The sequence below is a fragment of the Lepisma saccharinum genome, chromosome 5, assembly GCF_977018435.1.
Source record: "Lepisma saccharinum chromosome 5, izLepSacc3.1, whole genome shotgun sequence".
Lineage (NCBI taxonomy): Eukaryota > Metazoa > Arthropoda > Insecta > Zygentoma > Lepismatidae > Lepisma > Lepisma saccharinum.
In genome coordinates, this window is record NC_139233.1 from 92,629,417 (window position 1) to 92,647,733 (window position 18,317).

Here is an 18,317-nt window from a genome sequence, read left to right on the forward strand (position 1 = left end):
GCAGGCTCAAACCCTTCCGGTGGCAGAAAATTTACGTAAGTTTTAGACATATCCCATTGTGTTCATTGTCCATGTCGTGTGAAAAGGAATTATTCAGTTTCGAATTAACGAAAGGAGGAGGAGAAATATTAAATTACAAAATCTCCATTTCATCGAACTGAGAAGAAAAATGGGATAATTCTTATTAAAATTACATTCATGTTTTTAGTGATATAATTGCAGGTAAAATCAAAGATCTTAAGTGGAAGTTTTTAACTTGCTCGGAACTCCGCCAAAAGTCATTTCGCACCGATCTAATACATTTTTTAATACATTTTGAAATGTTATTGAATTTTTCATGTCTATAATTTGATCAATGCATCAATTCTTGACGCTGAGACGATATTTTCTGCAATTACCTCTTCTCTCCTCTCGGCTCCAATCCCTTCTGTTCTTTTCTCTTCTTCTCATTCTTCTCTCCCACTTCTCCTCTGTTTTATCTCATAATGCCTTCCCTACTTTTCTCGCATCTAGTCTCCATCCCTCTCTTCGCCACTTCTCTTATCTCCCCTCCTCTATTCGATTTCCGATTCTTTGCACTATTCTCCTCTTCTTTTCGTTCTTATCTTTTTCTCTGTTTTACTCTACTTTCCACTTCCCTCTCTCGTCTTCTCCTCTCCTCTCCTCTCCTCTCCTCTCCAAACTCCTCTTCTCCCCTTCTCTCATCTCGTTTTCCTCCTCGTATCACCTCTTGCTCCATTATCCTCATCTCTCCTCGAATCTTTTTCCTTTCTGCTCATTACTACTCCTATCCATTCCTGTCCTTTATTTTCTTCCCACCTTTCCTTTTCATCTTCCCCTTACTCTCTTCTGGGCCTTCCATTTGGCACAGTGGTAGCGTCATCGCCTTGTAATCAAGGGGTCCCGAGTTCGATACCAAGTGGAGTCACATGGCACAGTGGCTCGGATTCCACTTTAAACCCTAGATGAAGTCCCGATTAGCCTTATTGTGCATAAAGTGGACTTAAAACACCAATTCAAACCAAACCTTTCTCTCTTCTCTCTTTTGTCCCCTTCCTCTCCCTCTCTCCTCTTTTCTTTTGTGTAGACTCATGAGCAATAAAGTACTGGAAAATCGATTTTCTTTTTTTAGAAAGTATTTTTCATTTGCAACAAATGTAATACTAATATTTTTTTCTAGTTTTATACAATAATACTTAGATTTATTTCTTTCGCGTATTTCATAGATATATTTTGTGCATTTGGCAACCCTGAAACTGAGCCTAACTCTACACGCAACCAACCAACGCCTTGTGTAAATTGGGTTGCCTACTTTAAAATATCGTTGTTCTAAAACTTTTGAGAGAAACTGTACATACCTGGTTACTTTTCGACATAACCGTCGTTAAGATACAGGCATTTGTCATATCGTGGGACGAGCTTTCCGATCCCCTCTGCAAAGAACGTTGCCGCCAGTGATGTGAGACGTGCCTGAACGTTGTTTTGAAGCTCCTCATTGGTGTGGAAGCTTTGGCCTCCTAGCCAGTTCTTCAAACGTCCACAGTAGGCATGTATTGTAGAAATATAATTTCTTGATTCTTTCCTGTAGTTTTATTTCTATTACACTACGAAGTTGTATACTTCATTCGTGAACACAGTGTTAATATTAAGCATGACAATAAATTTAGAAATATTTTCTTGCAGGTACATTAAGGAAACGTCAAGTATTATAAAAGTCTAAGTGTACTTTCAACACATTAATTATAAATATCAGTAATGTTCTATATATAACATTCGATAATTATGGTAAATAAGTTTGAAGATTTACTCTTCTCTCTCAATGAAGCGCGCGTATATTTATAATGAAACGAAGCAATGGATTAAGTAAGACATGAGTTTAGCAGTTTCTACGTTACATAGCAGCTGTGATTTGTGTAGACTGCTTTCTATTCACGACAGCTCTTGGATACATGAAATATGTAAGTTGCAGATGGAACTGTTACTCAAGACTCGGGAGCAAATTGACTTGCTGGAGCGATCGTTTTCTGGAGACATTAGGGCAAACGTAAAAGCAGATTTATAACTTCAGGCTCACTTGAATAATAACACTCTTTGAATATAATGGTAACAGTTTATGTCCAAAGTACCAAAAAGCAATTGCTATATTATAAGTTTTAGCGTATTCATGAAGGGACGCTGAAGTGAAGCCGAGGAGGTTTGAGGGACTGAAGTACATACTATATTGTTTACTCTTTCGGAAGTAGGGACTGCAATGAGGTAAGGTATTACATGCAACTTTGAAGATTGTGTTCACATGGTTATATGAGTAAGCATTAAACACCGTTCGTATGATATTTACCAAGGAAAGATTGAACCCCACGTTTTCGTCACCTTGCTTATATCGGATGTGAGCGATTTGATTGAACTGACTTTTATGCTCTCTCCCCTCAGCACATGATCCAGTCAACTTTCAAAGTTAGTACACAAATACATTTTGGTATAAATTTTATCCTGTTCCATTCATACAGGGTGTTCCAAAAGTCACGGAATCGAAACTTGGAACGAAGGTAACTTTTGTTCAAAAAACAATGGAGACATGAACCTCTGGGCATTATCAAATGCTGGCCATTAACCCTTAACAACTATTGCCATTGATAATCACACAAATACTAGGGAGAGGTTTGTCAGAAAGCTGTTTTGATTTTGAACTGTGAACTAGCTGTCTTGTAATTTTCAATTTCTGACGCGTTTCACGTCACTTGACATGGTTTTCGAATATTTTTTTAAAGCAGTTTTCAATTATTATTGTTTTGTTAAGGAAACGTAACGTAACTTAAGCAAACAAATTCTGTCAAAAATTGCAAACAACGACTCCTTTATGTTTTAGAAATTCCAAATTATTAAAATTTCTGCACATATATGTTTTCAGAAGAGAGGTAGTTCAAAGTACGAGGGCCACTATTTATATTTTGAGCCTTGGCAACACTGATTGAAGTTAGGCGCGATTTGACGTTTGCACGGAATCGTCTGGCATTATTGTCCATAACGTACTTCAAATGTTTTGTCAATAGCTTCATTTGTGTTGTTTATGTTGCCTTGGAGATTGCGCGACAACAATAAAATGGAATTAACTCGTGAACATTTTCGTGCGATGATTTTTTACGATTTTCGACGTGGATTATCAAGACAAGAGTGCATCGATCAACTTACTTCCACATTTGGCGATGAAGCCCCATACTTTGCCACTGTGAAACGCTGGTATAACGAATTTAATCGTGGCCGCCATTCGCTCACCGACGAGATTCGCGAAGGTGGTCCAAAATCAGTTGTTGTTCAAGAAAACATTGATGCTGTGCAAAACCTAATACTGCAAGATCGTCATGTGACATACTGTGAGATTGAGGCAACCATAGTCATTAGTTGCACCAGCATATATAAAATATTACATGATCATTTAGCTGTGAGAAAGGTATGTTCTCGTTGGATCCCACACAATTTGACAAAAACTCAAAAAGACGCTCGCGTCAATTGGTGCAAACAAAGACATATATAAGATTGTAAGAGGTGACGAATCATGGATATATGCATATGAGCCGGAACGTAAACAGCAGTCGACTGTATGGGTGTTTCAAGATGAACCCAATCCAACAAAATTTGTACGCGCTCCAAGCACATCGAAACAAATGGTCGCCTGTTTTTTTCGGGAAGACTGGTCATGTGGCAACTGTGCCTTTAGAGGAACGTAAAACGGTCAACTCTGAATGGTACACAACAATTTGTTTGCCAGAGGTCTTCGGTCAAATACGGAAAACAAACAAACGCCGTCGGATCATTCTTCATCAAGACAATGCCAGCTGTCACACATCTCGTCTAACAACCAACTTTATGAACAGTCAAAAAATCGAATTGGTGGGTCATCCGCCGTACAGTCCTGATTTGGCACCCAATGACTTCTTCTTGTTCCCGAATGTCAAGAATAAATTGCGTGGACAACGATTTTCGTCGGCGGAAGACGCCGTTGATGCGTTCAAAAACCATATTATGGAGGTGTCTCAAGAAGATTGGAAAAACTGCTTTGACAAATGGTTCGAACGAATACAAAAGTGTATTGCCCATAAAGGAGAATACTTCGAAAAACAATAAAGCAGTTTTCAATGCCAAATTCCTGTTTTTTCATTGTTAGGCTCAAAATATAAATAGTGACCCTCGTAATATGTAATGTTTTGCTGAAATTGAAAATGAGTTATAAGCCATTTGAAACAGAACGTAACAAGAAACATATCTAACATGTATGGTACATCTGTCAGACCGCTCGGCGAAAATGGAATTCAATAATATTTGATAAACCAAATTCAAGACATTGTGACCTTGTCAGCGTGTAGTCAGCACCACAACTGAAAGATATTGGGAAGTTTTGACTTGCTGTTGGAGGAGTGCGAGAAATAAAGTAAAATATAAATTCAGCAGGGTCTGAGTAGTGGTAGTTAAGGGCTAACTTTGTCTGTGTGGGTACTTTTTAAACACCAAATAAGAAAATGATTCTCTACATGAACATTCAGTGTGGGGGAAAAACTTATTAAGGCTTAAAAATAGGTTTGTATGATGTAAGAAAGTGCATGGATAAAATATAGCTATGAAGTCGTTTCGAATAATTTTAGATGTGTATCGATGGTTTGTGTGCGTATCAATATTATAAATAAGATTGAATTCACTAAGCACAAGTTGGGCGAGCATTGAATTCGATAACTGCTTTCGAGGCGTATGACCGAACTCAGGATATAAATTCGTGGGGCAGGAACGTTTTTCATTTTAGGGGGGGGGGACAAAATTCAGCCTCCCATATATGTATGTATGTATGTATGTATATATGTGTGTCTCTCTCTTCCTCTTTAGGTATAATGTGAAGGCATGGTAAATATTCCATTTTACAACAGCAGACACGAACGTCCTGTTTCTTTCATGCAAAATGTGCATAAATAAATTTTAGTTCTTTGTTTTTTTTTGGAATTTATTTTTATTTATATAAATAGATTTTAAGACCAGACAACAATCCAGAAACATATAAATCTCTGGATCTTGTTTTGGCATCATTTTGAATTTAATGGTATGGAAAATCAGGAGTTTGAAATATGATAATTGCGAACAAAGATACATCTATTAATTTCAATGCAGGGTGAGATTATAGAGGGTGAGTAGGATTCTCCCTCCTCTATCTTGAGCTATCCCAACCAGGAATAATCATCTCCCACCCACTGAACATAGAAACCATGCTATTGCACATATATAGTTCTACTCCAGCATGGACGTAACCTGGGACGTAACTTTGGGGGGCAGGTACCAACTAGAGGCTTAACTTTTGGGGGGGCAGAGTCGAAAAGATTTTCGTCCCATAAAAATAGTGCGCACGATTATTTGCTAAATAACTGTTACATTTGCGAAAGCACAAATATTATTATTTATTACTTAGATTCTCAGGTCTTAGGATGTTAACAAAAGTAACCTTAACTTGTAAATTTTAGCAAACCTGAAAATTGGGGGGGGAGCAAGTACACCCCTTGCCCCCGCCAAGTTAAGCCTATGCAATCCAGTTCAGTGTATTTTAATTTTTAAGCCCCATAGCTACATATAAAAATATTTATAAACAATTTATGGCAGATGTGCATCACATCCAATGCCCTTTAGAAGCCGGTATTTTCTCAGACATCTGGAGGGCGTTGTAATTAAAAAAAAAACAAAAAAAAACTGAGTTCAAATGGTTCCCCATCAACTCGTAAGAGGTCTAACTTTGGTATATCATTTGACAAAGTATTTATTTGTAATGTAATTAGCTGTACTTAATGACGCCCTGCAATCACCGAAAGTAATATCATTCATTACATACCTAGGTATACAAAACCGAAATCCTTCATAACTCAGAGCAAACAAGGAAAACCATCCGCTCGAGAGTTTTTTTCAATCTTCAGTGGACAATATGAAGAGCCGGCCAATGTTTCTTTTTGCATATAGTGGTATTAAATGCAGATATATGAGTGTGTTTTAGGGTGACATGTCAATTCCTCGTTTATGTGAAAAGGTGAACATTAATGTAAACTAAAGCATGTTCGGGTCACAGTTAAAGATTTTCGCATCTACAAAGAAAATCCAAAACATTCCCACCTCGCCACCCTACTTGAAGAAGTGGTTAGCATAGCGCGCTACGACGCTAGGCGCTAGGCGCTAGACGCGCTACGACGCTCGCAATTGTTACTAATGGATTAACTTTGCAATTACAGTAAACAAAATATACGATTTATTTGAAAACAATCAATAAGATATACACTTGGTATGTCTGGATAAGACACACAGTAATTTAAATTTATGTTGAAAAATTTCTTCAACGAGATCGTCTCGCTTTGATTTTGCCTATTTATTTCAGTCTCGGCTAGGAATTTGAGATGAAACGAGATACTTTTCTTGTCTCAGTACCATCTCTATTTTTGAAAAATCTCGTAATACGTAGGTTTAAGTGTAGTTTTCCAAACATTCTCTTACAAAGTTATGAAAAATATGGATGAGGTTCAGGGGTACATTGTGTTTGTGCAAGTGTTTGGTTAAGGATAATTCCATTTGGAAAATTCAAAAGAAAAGAAGGCCAGTCATATACCAATCTAATGATGAGGAGATTTGGATCTTCGAATAGGCGCGACCACGTCTTTAGAAAAATGTACACCCCCACCCCATTACGTGAAAGAGCATTCGTCTGGAGCTTGATTTTCTGAGAGTAAACTTTACGTAATTCCATCGTCCCCACACATTTTGAACAATTTTAATCTCCTTAAAGAGGTTTCCAAGAACACAGGTCAATGAACTAACTAGAAATATAAGCACTATACGACCATCGGAGATTGACGGTGGGACACCTCGAAGGTAGTTCAGAGAAGCAACATGTGGTGACAAGGAAAGACAGCGTAACCAGCAGAGGTTAAGGTCCCCAGTTGTTCAGTGTATTGCCAAAAATGGGACTAAAGATTGTATATGGAAGTCGATGACCTCCATGCGTGTCACTGGCACCTTGGCTGTTCCAGAGGCGTCTGGAGGAGAAGCAGCGTGATGACGGAAGAAAGCAACCCGTAACACACGAATCATTATTTTTTTTATATATTTTTGTTCTACTGGTTTTGGTCCATTGGTTCCTTCCTTTTGATGGATAAAAATACAAAAAGATTATTTTCATTTACTTTTGCCCTTCGTTCTTATTGTTCATAACAAAAGAACATAATGTCTTCAACCTCCACGTCTATTCACTACATGTCAAACATGTCAAACTTGTTTGCAACATTCGTGAACACGTGTGTACACGCGTGCACTTGTTTACAACATTAGGGGAGAGGAGAACAATTGAATTTGAATTATTCTGGTTCCCTTACTTCTGTGTAAGCCATTTCGACTTCCATTCAACGTCTTCAAAAGCCTGGTCAGTTCTGGAGACCTTTCAAGGCTCGACCGCATCCTTGGCCAGCCTGATAGGCAACTCGAAGATGATGATGGTGCAGAGCATCCCTTGTAGAGATGTTAAGTTTCTCTTCCTTTTTAGCTCTTTGGGCGTCGTTGACGTTCCCCTCGGGTCTTCACCTATCGTACTGAGCTACAATGTAATGCTCAATATTTGGAAGAACGTCGAAAAGTATTCCCAGCGGGTTGTGGCATTAGCAAGAACTGGAACGTAGGTGTCACTTCCTCAAAGGTGTTCAAGACCATCCATGGCGAACACTTTTCCTTCCCGGTAAAGTTCAGTGTTGGTTACTAGACGAGATAGGCGACTATTTTCGGGACTAGACAGCATTTTCACGAAACGAGGTGAGGCAGAAGAAAGTCCCATCTCGTCTCGTGGCAACGCTAGTTCAAAGTGGTTTTGCACTAAGCATGGAGAGCTGAGATATTAATGCAATTTTCCTCACCCCTAGTTTCGTCTATTTTCGTGGCATCCAGATATCTGAATTTTTCCTAGTCCCGCTTGCCACCATCAAATGTTCGTGTCCGAGCTTTTAAGCGAAACTGATGGCTAGTATGACCACGGCTGTGACCAACGTGCAGAGTGCACCTTTCTGGAATTTGCAGGCAACACCATCTAGATCCGCTGGATTAGAATGTCTGCCGTTTCAGAGGGCACTGCAAAAGCCTGTCTGTGTTTGTGTCCACAGTGGTCTTCCATGAATCTACGCAGGTATATATAACGATTCGAGGAGGCTGACGAATTATGAGGAAGTTCAGAAAAGTCTTTATTTTCCTTATCCACGAGAAGGAACTCGAGCTAATTTTGGAGAACATTTCTTTGCTCACCTACACGCCTTCTAATTATCTTTAGTATTTTGCTATTTTTAATCTCGTGGCACGACACATGTCAAAAATCACGTCTACTCGTCGAACTATGATGTATGTAAGAAGCAAACAAAGTTAATTACTACCGCATCATATATGACAAGCATATTTACTCCTATTTCAAGGTGCTAGGTAAATTTCTTCTTTCAATTCCTCTACACATGGCAAAAAAAGCACTTAGCTCCCAACCTGCATCCATTTAACGACAAAGCAGGTCATTCATCACTTGGCAAGCAATATACATAACCGAGATCAAGTTTTTGTCACGTTTCACAGAGACGAACTGTTTCTTTCGCTCGATTTTGTTCTCACAGGAGGACGACTGAAGAGGAGAAAATTGTTTTCTTAAGTAAATTATTATCTGACACCACTGTTCGAAGTATTAGACGCTCTTTGAAGAAATTAATGCCTTGCTTCCGTCCAAAGTTCTTGGATGTCTTTTACAGACTGGGCTACTGCTGCATCTGCCACTACTCCTATGTCTAAAATGAAATAAGAATAGGTGCCGTTATGGAAAAACGGGTTTCCAAGTTCTTTCCTAGTCGACGCGTGAGATTTACCGTTCTTCAATTTTCAATTTCAATTTCAATTTTCCTTTATTAAAGGGCGAGGTTCAGCCTGCGGCTGTTCTACCACCTAACCCCGATGGATACATACTAAATACATTCTACCTACTAAATGTTTGTACAATAACAAACAAAGAAGAAAGAGAGAAACATAAAGAAGACACAAAAAGAACAAATACAAAATTGAGAACAAAGGCTCGTCTACACACTAAAAATAATAATAATAATAATAATAATAAAAAGATTGAAAACAAATACACAAGGATACACAAATTAATTGACACAATTGTGCTTGGTGTCATATGGTTAAGAATAATACAAATTAATATTAATGTTATGTGTAAAAAAACAAAAGATGCTTGTTTACTGGATTAATCTTCGTGGTGCAGATTCTTCTCGGTTTCTTCAATTCAGGTACCTCGATTGCAGAGATGAATTCTTCGACTACCCGCCCTATTTCTGGTCCAGATGCCTTCCACCTATACTACGTCTAAGGAGTCTGGTGAACACCTCCACGTAAAGGTAGAGAAGGGAAGAAAGAGAGTTGGCGGAGCTAAGCAGTGCTTATTGCTGCAGCAAACTCCTGCTAGCTGCAATCGTGTTATCTTCTCCATGCAATCTCTTCCATTTTAATGCGTTCAGTAGTATGATTTGTGGTACAACCAGCACACTTATAGCGTACAAATGATGAGCTTATTTGATTAAACAGCCCGATTTGCCTACACTTAAAATTATGCCAAGATGCCCTTATTCCCCAATTCTTCAAGTGTGATATGCTCTTAATTCCAAGAATTTTGAATCCTAGTGTACAAATGATGAGCCCCCTCAGATTGATTTGCCCACACTTAAAATTATGTCAAGTACCCATATGATTTTATTGTTTATAGTGTGTTATTCTGTCAAAATCCCAAGAATCTTGAATTCTAGTGTACAAATGATGAGCCCCCTCAGATTGATTTGCCCATACTTACAAAAGTTGCATCAGCCAGATTGTTGTCCATAAGCTTGTTAAAAATATGCCTTTTTTGATTTTGTTTTGGATACACTTGAAATTAAGCCAAGATCCTCATAAAACCCACACCCACCCACACCCACACCCACCCACACCCACACATATTTACTTCCGGTCCACTTCCGGTTTGCCTACTTCCGGTCCACTTGTGGCCTATTTCTGCTTTATTTATATTGCATCATGTTTTGCAACAAATTATTAGACATGTGTTGTTTTCTGATTGGTTGGTTATGACATAATGTGATGATGTGTTATATTCTGATTGGTTTATTGCTTCAGATGCTTTCAATGTGGTCTGTGTTTAGGTTATATAAAGAGATTTTGCATTGCATATCAGCCAGTATTGTGAGAATTGTTGAAGAATAAGGGTATATTGTTGCAGTGCTGCTCATATTTTTAAACACAAAAATATTGCAAATTCATATAAATTGAATTACAAATCTATTTGATTTAATAGACAGAATTTTTGACAACCTGTCATAGGTTTATTAAGTATAGAGTTTTGATTTGAACCCCAAGAAATTTTATATAAATACCAAAGCCAAAAATATTAACACACATACACACACACACACACACACACTAAATATACAAAACACACTGCTGAACCCAACTGATATCTTTTTATTAAGCATAGAATTTTGATTTGAACCCCAAGAAATTTTATATAATAAACATAACAAAATTCTAATATTTATTTTTGTTTAACAGGTACAACAAGTTCTGAGCACATAAGCAGTTTCTGAGGAATACAAGGCAGCAGCAGCAGCAAGCAAATAACTTATAGAAGGCAGTGTGTATTTTTTCTATTTGCATGGATAATCTTGACACAGGATTTTTTGAGAGAAGATGTATTTCAAAATACATAAAATCTAAGTCACCTGTTGATGATTTAAAGCTTAGATTCTTTGGCCTGTCCGAGTATGACCTGTTTGCTGTGCAGAATGAAACTGAAATGCAGTGGGTGCTTGCCAGTGACAGGCCATTCCAATGCCTGTATCTCAACTTTATCAGTGAGTTTGAAAGGCTTGTATACAACAAGTACAAGAGAATTGTTGGATTGTTTGTTAATTTTTATACAGACAGGTGCCATTATAATTTAAGGTTGAAATTGTTTGACAATTATTGGTTCAACAATTGCTATGAGCATTGTTTTGAGTATAGGATGTGCATGATTGCATCTCAGAGTTCAAATTGGAGACATTATAAATATTCAAATAAAATTATTAACAGGATATCTAAAAATAAGAATATTGAATTTGTTACAACTGATAATGGGAATTTGTACAGTGGTGAAGACTTCAAATTCCAACTATATATATTTGAATGAGCTTCTCATGTATTTTATAAGGGAAAAATTTAGAGATTGCACTTATGATTGTATTGTTCAGGCACTGGGGCAGAATAATTTGCATGATATATGCAATTGTGGGAGAGTTTTGTCCAGCCTCTCAGTGTGATTTCAGGTACAGGAATCTGGCAGTTGGGAATCAACCCGCAGCAGGCAGCCCTGATTAATTCAGCAGAGACAGCAATCAAGGTAAATAAATATTTGCAGCAAGTGTAATTCAATTCTCTTCTCATCAGTGTAACAAATTTCCTGTCTTATACAGTTTCAAATCCCTGCCCCATCAGTGCTGCAGCCAGGCTCGGGTCTGTATGCAGGAAGAGGCAAGACATTTGTTTGAAATCTGTTTTGAAGCCTGTACCTAATCACAGCACAGCTCTGTCAGAGATAGGGACAATGAGTAATATCTGTAATTAATAATTCAGTAATCATTTCTAACAAGTTTAATTTTCAATAGGCTCTTCTCATCAGTGTAACACATTTCCTGTCTTATGCAGTTCCAAATCCCTGCATAGCAGTGCTGTAGCCAGGCTCGGGTCTGTATGTAGGAAGAGGCATAGTTGAAATCTGCTTGGGTATAATTTTTTGAAGCCTGTACCTCATCACAGCATAGCTCTGTCAGAGGATAGGGACATTGAGTATAAAATCTGTAATCAATAAGTCAGTAATCAATTCTAACAAGTTTAATTTTTAATAGGATTTTCTCATCAATGTAACAAATTTGCTGTCTTGTTTCACATGCAGTTCCAAATCCCTGCCCAATCAGTGCTGTAGAAATATCAGCCAGGCTCGGGTCTGTATGTAGGAAGAGGCAAGACATTTGTTTGAAATCTGCTTGGGTATTATTTTCTGAAGCCTGTACCTAATCACAGCACAGCTCTGTCAGAGATAGGGACATTGAGTATAAAATCTGTAATCAATATTGTCAGTAATCAATTCTAACAAGTTTAATTCTCTTCTCATCAGTGTAACAAATTTCCTGTCTTGTTTCACATGCAAATCCCTGCTCATCAGTGCTGCAGCCAGGCTTGGGTCTGTATGCAGGAAGAGGCAAGATATTTGTTTGAAATCTGCTTGGGTATAATTTTCTGAAGCCTGTACCCATCACAGCATAGCTCTGTCAAAAATAGGGACATTGAATAATAATTAATAATTATTCTTGTCAGTAATAAATTCTAACAAGTTTAATTTTTAATAGGTTCTTCTCATCAGGGTAACAAATTTCCTGTCTCATGCAGTTCCAAATCCCTGCCCATCAGTGCTGTAGAAATATGAGCCAGGCTCGGGTCTGTATGTAAGAAGAGGCAAAATATTTGTTTGAAATCTGATTGGGTATAATTTTCTGAAGCCTGTACCTAATCACAGCACAGCTCTGTCAGAGTGTAACAAATTTCCTGTCTTGTTTCACATGCAGTTCCAAATCCCTGCCCAGCAGTGCTGCAGCCAGGCTCGGGTCTGTATGCAGGAACAGGCATGATATTTGTGAAATCTGCTTGGGTATAATTTTCTGAAGCCTGTACCCATCACAGCACAGCTCTGTCAGAGATAGGGACATTGAATAATATCTGTAATCAATAATTAATAATTATTCTTGTCAATAATCAATTCTAACAAATTTAATTTTTAATAAGCTCTTCTCCTGTCTTGTTTCACATGCAATTCCAAATCCCTGCCCATCAATGCTGTAGAAATATCTTCCAGGCTCGGATCTGTGTGTAAGAACAGGCAAGATATCTGCTTGGGCATAATTTTTGAAGCCTGTACCCATCACAACATAGCTCTGTCAGAAATAGGGACATTGAATATAAAATTATTACTGCACTATATTTTAAAACCTGCCCCATCTAACATTGCTGTGTTTCTTCATAATCAATAAAATATTCAGAACAAACCTCTATAAGATATGACAACCTGCAATAATTTGGATGTATGAGATGTTTTATTTTCTGTATTTTTCAGGCTCTTTTATTACAATCTTGTTTCTCTCTCCAACATTGCCATCACTCTAATTCCACATGTTCTATGCTAACAACTTCAAACCTGAAAACATATCTGTAATCAATAATTAATAATTATTCTTGTCAATAATCAATTCTAATATTTAATTTTTAATAGGTTCTTCACATCAATGTCCTGTCTTGTTTCACATGCAATTCCAAATCCCTGCCCATCAGTGCTGCAACCAATTTGTAACTGAAATCTGCTTGGGTATAATTTTTTGAAGCCTGTACCTCATCACAGCATAGCTCTGTCAGAAATAGGGACATTGAATATAAAATTATTACTGCACTATATTTTAAAACCTGCCCCATCTAAGATTGCTGTGTTTCTTCATAATCAATAAAATATTCAGAACAAACCTCTATAATATATGACAACCTGCAACAATCTGGATGTATGAGATGTTTTATTTTCTGTATTTTTCAGGCTCTCTTGTTACAATCTTGTTTCTCTCTTCAACATTGCCACCACTATAATAATATCTGCCACATGTTCTATGTTAACAACTTCATAATCGATGCAAAAAAAAATAAACCTGAAAACATATCTGTAATCTAATCAATTCTAACATTTAATTTTCAATAGGCTTTTCTCCTGTCTTGTTTTACATACAGTTCCATCTCTGCTCATCAGTGCTGTAGAAATATCAGCCAGGCTCGGGGGTCTGTGTGTAGGAACAGGCATAGTTGAAATCTGCTTGGGTATAATTTTCTGAAGCCTGTACCTAATAACAGAATCACAGCATAGCTCTGTCAGAGATAAGAACATGGAGTAATATCTGTAATCAACAATTAATAATTATTCTTGTCAGTAATCAATTCTAACAAGTTTAATTTTTAATAGGCTCTTCCTGTCTTGTTTTACATACAGTTTCAAATGCCCATCTGTGCTGTAGAAATATCAGCCAGGCTCGGGTCTGTGTGCAGGAAGAGGCAAGATATTTGTTTGAAATCAGCTTGGGTATAATTTTTTGAAGCCTGTACCTCATCACAGCATTGCTCTGTCAGAGGATAGGGACGTTGTATTATTACTGCAAAACCTGCCCCATCTAACATGTTGCTGTGCTTCTTCATAAATTAATAAAATATTCAGAACAAACCTCTATAAGATATGACAACTTGCAACAATCTGGATGTATGAGATGTTTTATTGAATTTTATATTTCTGTATTTTTCAGGCTCTCTTGTTACAATCTTGTTTCTCTCTGAAACATTGCCATCACTATTCAAACCTGAAAACATATCTGTAATCAATAATAATTATTCTTGTCAGTAATCAATTCTAATAAAACAAATTTCCTGTCTTGTTTCACATGCACATGTTCCAAATCCCTGCTGATCATTGCTGCAGCCAGGCTCGGGTCTGTATGTAGGAAGAGGCAAGATATTTGTTTGAAATCTGCTTGGGTATAATTTTTTGAAGCCTGTACCTCATCACAGCATTGCTCTGTCAGAGATAGGGACATTGAGTAATCAACAATTAATAATTATTCTTGTCAGTAATCAATTCTAACAAGTTTAATTTTTAATAGGCTCTTCCTGTCTTGTTTTACATCCAGTTTCAAATGCCCATCAGTGCTGTAGAAATATCAGCCAGGCTCGGGTCTGTGTGCAGGAAGAGGCAAGATATTTGTTTGAAATCAGCTTGGGTATAATTTTTTGAAGCCTGTACCTCATCACAGCATTGCTCTGTCAGAGGATAGGGACATTGTATTATTTCTGCAAAACCTGCCCCATCTAACATGTTGCTGTGCTTCTTCATAAATTAATAAAATATTCAGAACAAAGCTCTATAAGATATGACAACTTGCAACAATCGGGATGTATGAGATGTTTTATTGAATTTTATATTTCTGTATTTTTCAGGCTCTCTTGTTACAAACTTGTTTCTCTCTGAAACATTGCCATCACTATTCAAACCTGAAAACATATCTGTAATCAATAATAATTATTCTTGTCAGTAATCAATTCTAATAAAACAAATTTCCTGTCTTGTTTCACATGCACATGTTCCAAATCCCTGCTGATCAGTGCTGCAGCCAGGCTCGGGTCTGTATGTAGGAAGAGGCAAGATATTTGTTTGAAATCTGCTTGGGTATAATTTTTTGAAGCCTGTACCTCATCACAGCATTGCTCTGTCAGAGATAGGGACATTGAGTAATCAACAATTAATAATTATTCTTGTCAGTAATCAATTCTAACAAGTTTAATTCTTCTCATCAGTGTAACAAATTTCCTGTCTTATGCAGTTCCAAATCCCTGCCCATCAGTGCTCAGCCAGGCTCGGGTCTGTATGTAGGAAGAGGCAAGATATCTGCTTGGGTATAATTTTCTGAAGCCTGTACCTCATCACAGCACAGCTCTGTCAGAAATAGGGACATCTGTCTTGTTTTATATGCAATTCCAAATCCCTGCCCATCCGTGCTGTAGAAATATCAGAACTATGCTGTGATGCTGTTATTAAGTACAGGTTTCAGAAAATTATACCCAAGCAAATATCTTACCTGTTCCTTCATACAGACCAGAGCCTGGCTGATCAGAAATAGGGACATTGTATTATTACTGCAAAACCTGTCCCATCTAACATGTTGCTGTGTTTCAATCTGGATGTATGAAATGTTTTATTGTTCTGTATTTTTCAGGCTCTCTTGTTACAATCTTGTTTCTATCTGCAATATTGCCCTGCCACATGTTCTATGATTATATGCTCTAACAACTTCATATGAAAACATATCTATAATCAAGTAATCAATTCTAACATGTTTAATTCTTAATAGGCTCTTCTCATGCAAATCCAGTTTTTAAGAATTGCATGTTGAATTTTTACATATGTTATGTCTGGAAATGCAAGTGATACTGATTACAGCCTGTCTATTCATTGCTTGTACAAGTTTAAACATGACTACTGTACTTATATGTTTTCAAGAAACATAGGATTTTGTATCTCCGAAATGTTTCAACGTTGTTTTCGCAGCGACATGCAATTCTTAAAAACTGGATTTGCTTATAAACTGACTTGATTATAGATATGTTTTCATATGAAGTTGTTAGAGCATATAATCATAGAACATGTGGCAGGGCAATATTGCAGAGAGAAACAAGATTGTAACAAGAGAGCCTGAAAAATACAGAACAATAAAACATTTCATACATCCAGATTGAAACACAGCAACATGTTAGATGGGACAGGTTTTGCAGTAATAATACAATGTCCCTATTTCTGATCAGCCAGGCTCTGGTCTGTATGAAGGAACAGGTAAGATATTTGCTTGGGTATAATTTTCTGAAACCTGTACTTAATAACAGCATCACAGCATAGTTCTGATATTTCTACAGCACGGATGGGCAGGGATTTGGAATTGCATATAAAACAAGACAGATGTCCCTATTTCTGACAGAGCTGTGATGAATTGATTACTGACAAGAATAATTATTATTGATTACAGATATGTTTTCAGGTTTGAATAGTGATGGCAATGTTTCAGAGAGAAACAAGATTGTAACAAGAGAGCCTGAAAAATACAGAAATATAAAATTCAATAAAACATCTCATACATCCAGATTGTTGCAAGTTGTCATATCTTATAGAGGTTTGTTCTGAATATTTTATTAATTTATGAAGAAGCACAGCAACATGTTAGATGGGGCAGGTTTTGCAGAAATAATACAATGTCCCTATCCTCTGACAGAGCAATGCTGTGATGAGGTACAGGCTTCAAAAAATTATACCCAAGCTGATTTCAAACAAATATCTTGCCTCTTCCTGCACACAGACCCGAGCCTGGCTGATATTTCTACAGCACTGATGGGCATTTGAAACTGTATGTAAAACAAGACAGGAAGAGCCTATTAAAAATTAAACTTGTTAGAATTGATTACTGTCAAGAATAATTATTAATTGTTGATTACAGATATTACTCCATGTTCTTATCTCTGACAGAGCTATGCTGTGATTCTGTTATTAGGTACAGGCTTCAGAAAATTATACCCAAGCAGATTTCAACTATGCCTGTTCCTACACACAGACCCCCGAGCCTGGCTGATATTTCTACAGCACTGATGAGCAGAGATGGAACTGTATGTAAAACAAGACAGGAGAAAAGCCTATTGAAAATTAAATGTTAGAATTGATTAGATTACAGATATGTTTTCAGGTTTATTTTTTTTTTGCATCGATTATGAAGTTGTTAACATAGAACATGTGGCAGATATTATTATAGTGATGGCAATGTTGAAGAGAGAAACAAGATTGTAACAAGAGAGCCTGAAAAATACAGAAAATAAAACATCTCATACATCCAGATTGTTGCAGGTTGTCATATCTTATAGAGGTTTGTTCTGAATATTTTATTGATTATGAAGAAACACAGCAATCTTAGATGGGGCAGGTTTTAGAATATAGTGCAGTAATAATTTTATATTCAATGTCCCTATTTCTGACAGAGCTATGCTGTGATGAGGTACAGGCTTCAAAAAATTATACCCAAGCAGATTTCAGTTACAAATTGGTTGCAGCACTGATGGGCAGGGATTTGGAATTGCATGTGAAACAAGACAGGACATTGATGTGAAGAACCTATTAACAATTAAATATTAGAATTGATTATTGACAAGAATAATTATTAATTATTGATTACAGATATGTTTTCAGGTTTGAAGCTGTTAGCTTAGAACATGTGGAATTATAGTGATGGCAATGTTTCAGAGAGAAACAAGATTGTAATAAAAGAGCCTGAAAAATACAGTAATATAAAATTCAATAAAACATCTCATACATCCAGATTGTTGCAAGTTGTCATATCTTATAGAGGTTTGTTCTGAATATTTTATTAATTTATCAAGAAGGACAGCAACATGTTAGATGGGGCAGGTTTTGTAGTAATAATACAATGTCCCTATCCTCTGACAGAACAATGCTTTGATGAGGTACAGGCTTCAAAAAATTATACCCAAGCTGATTTCAAACAAATATCTTGCCTCTTCCTGCACACAGACCCGAGCCTGGCTGATATTTCTACAGCACTGATGGGCATTTGGAACTGTATGTAAAACAA